Genomic DNA, 7,204 nt, shown 5'->3' with positions numbered 1-7,204 from the left:
AGGCCTATGCCCTGGTAAGAGCAGTAAAACACTTCAGACCATACCTGGTAGGGGCAGAGATCACAACTTATGTTCCTAATGCAGCAGTGAAGGATATTTTCAGACAAACAAAAGTAACAGGAAAAAGGTGCAAATGGATCAATCAAATCTAGGAGTTTAACATTGAGCTCAAGATCTCACAAGTCATTAAGGGTCAGGGATTAGCTAAACTCATGGCAGGAGCAGATTTTGAAGGATTTCAAACAAATGAAGTGGGGCTTGAGGAAGCCAGTTTCAGTATCGAGCACACAGTATGGTACACAAATGTTATGTATTATCTTAAACATATGAAGTGTCCACACAATATGACTGATAATCAAAAGAGGACCTTGAAGTTGAAATCATTAAAGTATGTGATCATTAATGGTGACTTGTATTGGAAAAACAGAGATGTAATATTACTACTGTGTTTGGATGAATGTCAGGCAGACAAAATCTTGCAAGAAATGCATGGTGGAGTGTGGGGTGGTCATTTTTCTGCCCAAACTACAGCTCACAAGATATTAAGGGCAGGGTATTATTGGCCACATGTGTTTAATGATTCCTATCAGTATGTTAGAAAGTGTGAAGCATGCCAAAGATTCTCAGGAAAACTGAAATACCAAGGAGCACTCCCATTAAGACCAATGCAAGTTGAAGAACCGTTTCAACAACAGGGATTGGATTTCATAGGGGAAATATGTGATAAATCTAGTGGAGGACATAGATGGATCTTGGTAGCCACTGACTATCTAACTAAATGGGTGGAAGCAATCCCTACCAAACAGGCTACTAATAAAGTAGTGATCAAATTCTTGATGGAAAATATCATTGTCAGATTTGGTGTCCCTAAAAGAATCATTACAGACAATGGTATGTGTTTTAGATATGAAGAATTCAACACCTTTTGTGGAGAATATGGCATCAAGATATCTCATTCATCTCCCTATCATCCCTAAGGTAATGGACAAGATGCGTCTAGTAATAAAAATATTCTCAAGATTATTAAGAGGATGTTAGGACAGAATAAGAAAGCATGCAATTCTAAATTGAGTCTGGCAATTTGGGCCGATATGATAACAATGAAGAAGTCTATAGGAAGATCTCCATTTGAGTTAGTTTATGACAAGAAAGCTAGACTTCCCCTGGATAACCTCTTACCTGTTCACAAATTCATAGTACAGGAAGAAATTGATATCATTGATCCTATGCAAGAAAGACTTGTGCAATTAATAGAGTTGGATGAAATTAGGACATAGGCCTAGAGGCAGAATGTTAAGGCTTAGAATCAAATGAAAAGGTTATATGACAAAAAGGCAACACATAGGAAGTTTGAGATAGGTGATTGGGTCCCAATGTGGGATGCCAGAAACCAGGACAAAGGTAGTCATGGAAAAATTGAGACCCTTTGGCTTGGGCCATATGTGATTATAGAGAAAGCAGGGGAGGATGCTTATTACATACAAATTGTAACATGAGGCAATCAGGAATTGCCAGTACATGGACAATTCCTGAAGAGATTTTTCTCTTAAAATATTATTCCATGTACTGTAGGTTAGGGTTCATTTTCCATTATATATATTGCCATCCACCATTGGTAGGTCCATATTCACCAGAGATTCTAGATTCTTGAAGGTATCCATATCATACCTCCATCCCCAGTCAGAGCCACTGTTGAGCATTGAATTTAAATAAATAGAATTCCATTGTTTCAATTGAAGCTACATAAGTTTTATTGAGAAAAAATGAAATCAAGCATTCCCTTAACAATTTTGATAGAACCCTTGGCACTTCCATCGACATCAAAATCCTAAAGATTATCGCTCAAACCAAGGCCATCAAATATACATGCTACTCCTTCACTGAAACGCCCAGTCTGACTGAAATGACTCTATCAAAGAAGCCTACCATTATCCTATCGATAGTGACTTATCGAACAAATCTTGGCCATGATGGACTTCCAAAAGGATTCACCGAAAACATTAGTTCCATCGACATAAAGTACATCAAGGAAATCAGGAGTAGTCCTTGCCGATGATATAAAGAGTTTCGATGAAACTACAATATTGATGAGATGTGTGAACAACTCACCGAGGGAAGAAATTTGGCCGAAAGAGTGATATCAAAGGAACCAATGGATATTTTATTGACGAAGCTATTTCGGGGAAAAGAGCGTATCGAAGAGGCACATGGGATGTTGACCGAAGATAGCTTTCTCATCGAAGGATAAAAGATCGATGAAACACGAGAAATTTCCATCAATGACTTGTTATCAGCCGAACATAAAGAGTCGAAGGAGAGTATTTTTCTTTTACCGAAAGAGGAAACTTCATCGACACTAGTACAAAGGACGGATAATGAAACACTGTTTCGATGAAATTCTAACATCGATAAAACAGTGGAGGGATTTAGCGATAAAAGCATTTTCATCGGAAAAGGAAGATTTCGATGAATTGATAAAACATTATACCGACATAAACACTTATAGCGAGGCCTCAATGAAATAAAGATATTGATGAGACCAAGAGAAGTACTGACGATGATGTCAATTCAACCGAAATAGAGAATGATGTCGATGGAATATGGTGTTTCAGGGAGACATAAGATAAATCCATCGAGACATATGATTTCATCGAAGTACATCATAGGTGTAAGGTTGAATAAATGTCGGTGAAAAATTCAAAGCACTGCTAGACAAATGATTACTCGTTGTCGTGAAGAACAAAACAAATCTCAGTGAAGTCACATTACCATAAATTCAAATGAATATTCGTGTGACCGTTGCTTAACTGGAATTATTAACTGATGCTCAATGAATTAATGATGAAGGGACATGACTTCTCAATGAATAGGTGTTGCTCGTTTATTTATATGAGCAGATTTTGTAAAGAAATTATTAGAATATTAGAGACGGGACAAATACTATAGCCTTGGGGCATACTATTGTACTATTTTGAAGCTTTAATAGAATCAGTCGTTTTCTTCTACATATGTGCTGTGGATTATCTTATTTTCTGTAGGCAGTTGTTTGTGATATTATCTAAGGGAGGTAAGATTATTCGTATTCTTACAATGAAGTTTATGTTTCTATGTTAAAAATTTGGATTAAAAATATCTACCCGTGGATTGTAATTGTTCCTTGTAGTTCTTCCTTGAATAGTCCCTTAAGGTTAGGGTTAAATTCATTCAGGCGGTTTATAATATAAACATTTAGCAGATCTCATAAGAAACAGTAACTAACAGATTTACCAAAGGGGGTAGGTTTAAAAACTGTCTCACAAATCATACATTAAGTCCTAGAGAAATATAACTCTGTAGCCCAAAAAACAAAGAAGGCACTGGTCATCCATAAACCATAATTATCATTATATGAACGCACCTTTACATTAAAGCAATAGGGATTAGTTGAGTAAGAAGTATAGAGTTAGTTAGTAATAGTGTAGATATATAGGAATTTCAAGCACAAAGATCGAATAGATTCCATAAAAAACAATCTTAAACTCATCTAAAAGACATCTATTCCAAGAACCTTTGCCATTCTGAGATAGGGGTCAGTTAGATCAAAATAATCAATCTGCTATAAAAAGCATTAGTTATCAAAAGCCACTAGTGAATAGGTATACGCGCCTAGGTCTTGCAGAGCCTAAAGTGAGAGAGTTAGTAACCAAATAGGTTCACTCTATAAGTTGACCAAGTCAAATTGGAGGGTTTGATCATAGGAGTTGGCATTTCCTTATAACCTATCCAATCTATTGATTTGAGATCCAACACCTCTCTTCCTTCTAACCTTTGTGAAAGGGCCCTCTCCACCCATACTAAATAAATCTCCATCTTCACTGCCCAAGGACTTCGGAAGATTATGTTGGTTTGTGAGCTCCCCAGAATTGGCAAGCTCACCGGCTAAGGATACTTGATCCCCGTCAGAGTCCTCGAATAGTGGATTAGTCCTAGTAAGGTCATACTTGGAGGTGGGTTGAGCCTGGGGGCTACTAGAGGCCTAATTGCTAATAGTGGGAACCGCTTTGATAACCTCAATACTAGCAACATCAAGATCACACACAATGGGCGAGATTCAAAAACAGGGGGCATATTGCCATTATCAATATTCTCTAGAATATTACAAGATTCTGATTGTCATAATGTTCATTGACAACAAAAGATTTAGAATTAGAATCTACATTACAAGTAACACTTCCAATATCATCCTTTATTTAATCATTAATACTATTCCTGTTTTCAAAATCTTTAACCATAGATCTAACAATAGAGTTTTTAATCAAGGAAGTGTTATTCATGGAAGTTTGCGTAAGTAAATTATCAACAACCATAGGGTTAATAGAGTTTCTAATCTTATCAAGAGCAAGTTGCTGAGCATTCTTCCTCCTGATTTTGCCATCTTTGAGATTTGGAGGGGTCGAGTCAATCTTGTTCTCGCTTATCTGAGAGAGAGAGAAATACCAATAGCCGAATGTGGGGGAGGATCGACATTAAACTTACCAAATGTCACGGCCTTATCAAAAGCGGGGGGGGGGATGTCAGAAGGCATGTGCATTGCCTCTGAAACAACATCTTTGAGATCATCCGAATTCTCGATGATAGGGTTATGAGAATCCCTAGGTTGAGCAGGAGTGACCTCCTTGGTACTCCTGTTGGGAATGACTTTAGGTGCAGGGTTTGTCCCGTGTTTATCTAGAATTGGGCAATTCCTTCGAACATGCCCTTCACACCCACACAAAAAGAAGGCATTAATGCCTCCTAACACTTCAATATAGCAGAAAACAAGGTCATCATCCACCATAATCTCAACAGTCTTAGGAATGTCTTTCCCTGGGTCAAGGGTTATGAGTACTCAAGCATCAAGATGTGGGACCAATGAGTGGGAATTATCCACTCTAATAACCCTACCTATAGGTTCAAGCAATTTTAGAATAAATTTCCAGAACAGAGGGGGAAAATTTTTAATGACCACCCATCTAGGGCATGAAAGGGCGAGAATTTCATCATTAACCACCTCAGGGGACCATCTAATGGCCCTAAAAGTGCATTTGCCTATAGACCAAAATTGTTTTTTAACCGCCTATTCCTGCAATTTCAAGTCTCTGAAAAATTAATAAACAAGCCCTTTTGAATCATACGACAAAAGGAGAAATGCATACCTAATTTTTTAATACATACATTTTTGAGCCATTTACCATAAACTTGTGGGGTGGACAATTGGAAATATCCATGGCCGCCAAAAAAATACCAATGTCTCTAAGTCTAGCTTTTTCATTATTGATAACATTAATCATTTCAGAATTAGGAGTCATAGAAAGGTTAAATTTAGAGTGGGTAGAGTGCTTACCTTCTCCTCCTTCGACCTCATCAATACCTGCGAAAACACTCGAAACCCTAGTTTCAAATTTGGCAATCTGCCATGTGCGAAGAACAGAGGCCGACCCCTCCACGCAATCTCAACCTTGCAACCGACCCTAGTTGCAGAGCCAATGTGCTCTTTTAAGATAAAAAAATATAACTTTCCATCATGCTACCTATATATATGAAATTTGGAAGTTATATTATGAGCTAAAGAAATAGATATTTAATTGTACTTCAATATTTCTAAACCTTGTACTATAAATGTTTCAATGTGTTCTTGAGTAGCCTTCTAAAAATAAAAAATGAAAAAAGGATTCACTAAAATCTTAGAGACATGTGCTTGCCAAATAAATTTGATGGAAAACCTAATTTTGTAATAAATCACTTAATTATGCTCATTTTTTAAATTTTTTTTGATTGTATATGCTTCAATATATTGTTGAAAAATCTTTCAATTTTTTTAAAGAATTGTCAAAATTTGAAAGATATGGTTTTCTCAAAATGACCTCTAAAATTGAAAAAATGCCTTGCCTTTAGAGTGCCAAGATCATGCTTTGAGACCACTTATAATAAAATAACTTATTCAAAAGTACAATATGATATGAAATGTTTTGCAAATATTTGATAATAACTAAGAATAACAAGCCACTCTAGGGGAAAAACCTCCAAATATCTCCAATGAGAACACAATTCACAATATGATGATCAAATTAGAAGCCACTCTAGGGGGAAAGCCTCCAAATATCTCAAATGAGAACACAATTCACAATATGATGATCATATTAGACTTACTAACTCCTATATACATCCTACTTATGCCTAGGATATCATCCAAACCAAACTTAGTCTACAACTTATAATTCCTAGACTGGCCTAATTAACTAAATTATAATATAATAATGATAATATAATTAGTTAAAAGTTAAGGTAGCCACAAGCCGACTACTCAGAACCCTATATGCACTCTAGAATTAAGGACATAACAAGGCAATTGCAAACACATTCTAGGTGTACAAGCAAAAGTAGTCTCATTGTGGGAATACTTAAAGATGTGCATGAGCACTTTTTCATATAATATAATGCAATATTACAATGTGAAGGGGTAGTTAAAATGACTTTTCTTTCTTATGTCTTTTATCCTTTGTGACTCTTGCAAGGAATGACCTTTCATATTTCCTATTCGCAAATGTTACTATTATGCTTGTAAGGGATTCATTGCAAATGAGGTTTTTTGAGTTCATAGGAGATTGTTGGTTTTGGTGGAAACTTGTGAAAATATGAAATCGATATATGATAGAGAACTTTACTCAAATCTCTATGGGTTTTTGTTTTTTAGTTTTTGAATCTTGAATTTATACTCTTTCCATATTTTTATGCATAATTCATCAAATGTTGATGGATTCACTATGTGTTTAAACTATTGATGCCTTGTTGATGGTGAAGTGTTTGTATGTCGAATGAACATGAGGTTGCACTCTACAAGAATTTGATGTCAATCAATCATTACTTTCCTTTGAAGATCACACATCCCATGTTAAGATTGCAAATAAAGGACCTGTCATATATTTAGTTTCAAGACGTATCTATCAATTTAAAGATTGGCGCATGAAAGATAGAAGATGAATTTAGATTCACTTTTCTTTCTCTAATCCTTTCCCCATTCTCTTATCTTTTGTCTTTTTTTAAAAAATGATGGTGATAGTTTAAGATTTGATGATTAAGTTTCGATCATAAAAGACAAAATATAAGAAGCTTATGTGATTTAAAATGAGAAAATCTTATTGAGTTGAAAATTAGGATTGAATTCTTAAAATTAGAATGACTCACA

The sequence above is a fragment of the Cryptomeria japonica genome, chromosome 8, assembly GCF_030272615.1.
Source record: "Cryptomeria japonica chromosome 8, Sugi_1.0, whole genome shotgun sequence".
Taxonomy (NCBI): Eukaryota; Viridiplantae; Streptophyta; class Pinopsida; order Cupressales; family Cupressaceae; genus Cryptomeria; species Cryptomeria japonica.
Note: the sequence above shows the minus strand (reverse complement) of the source record.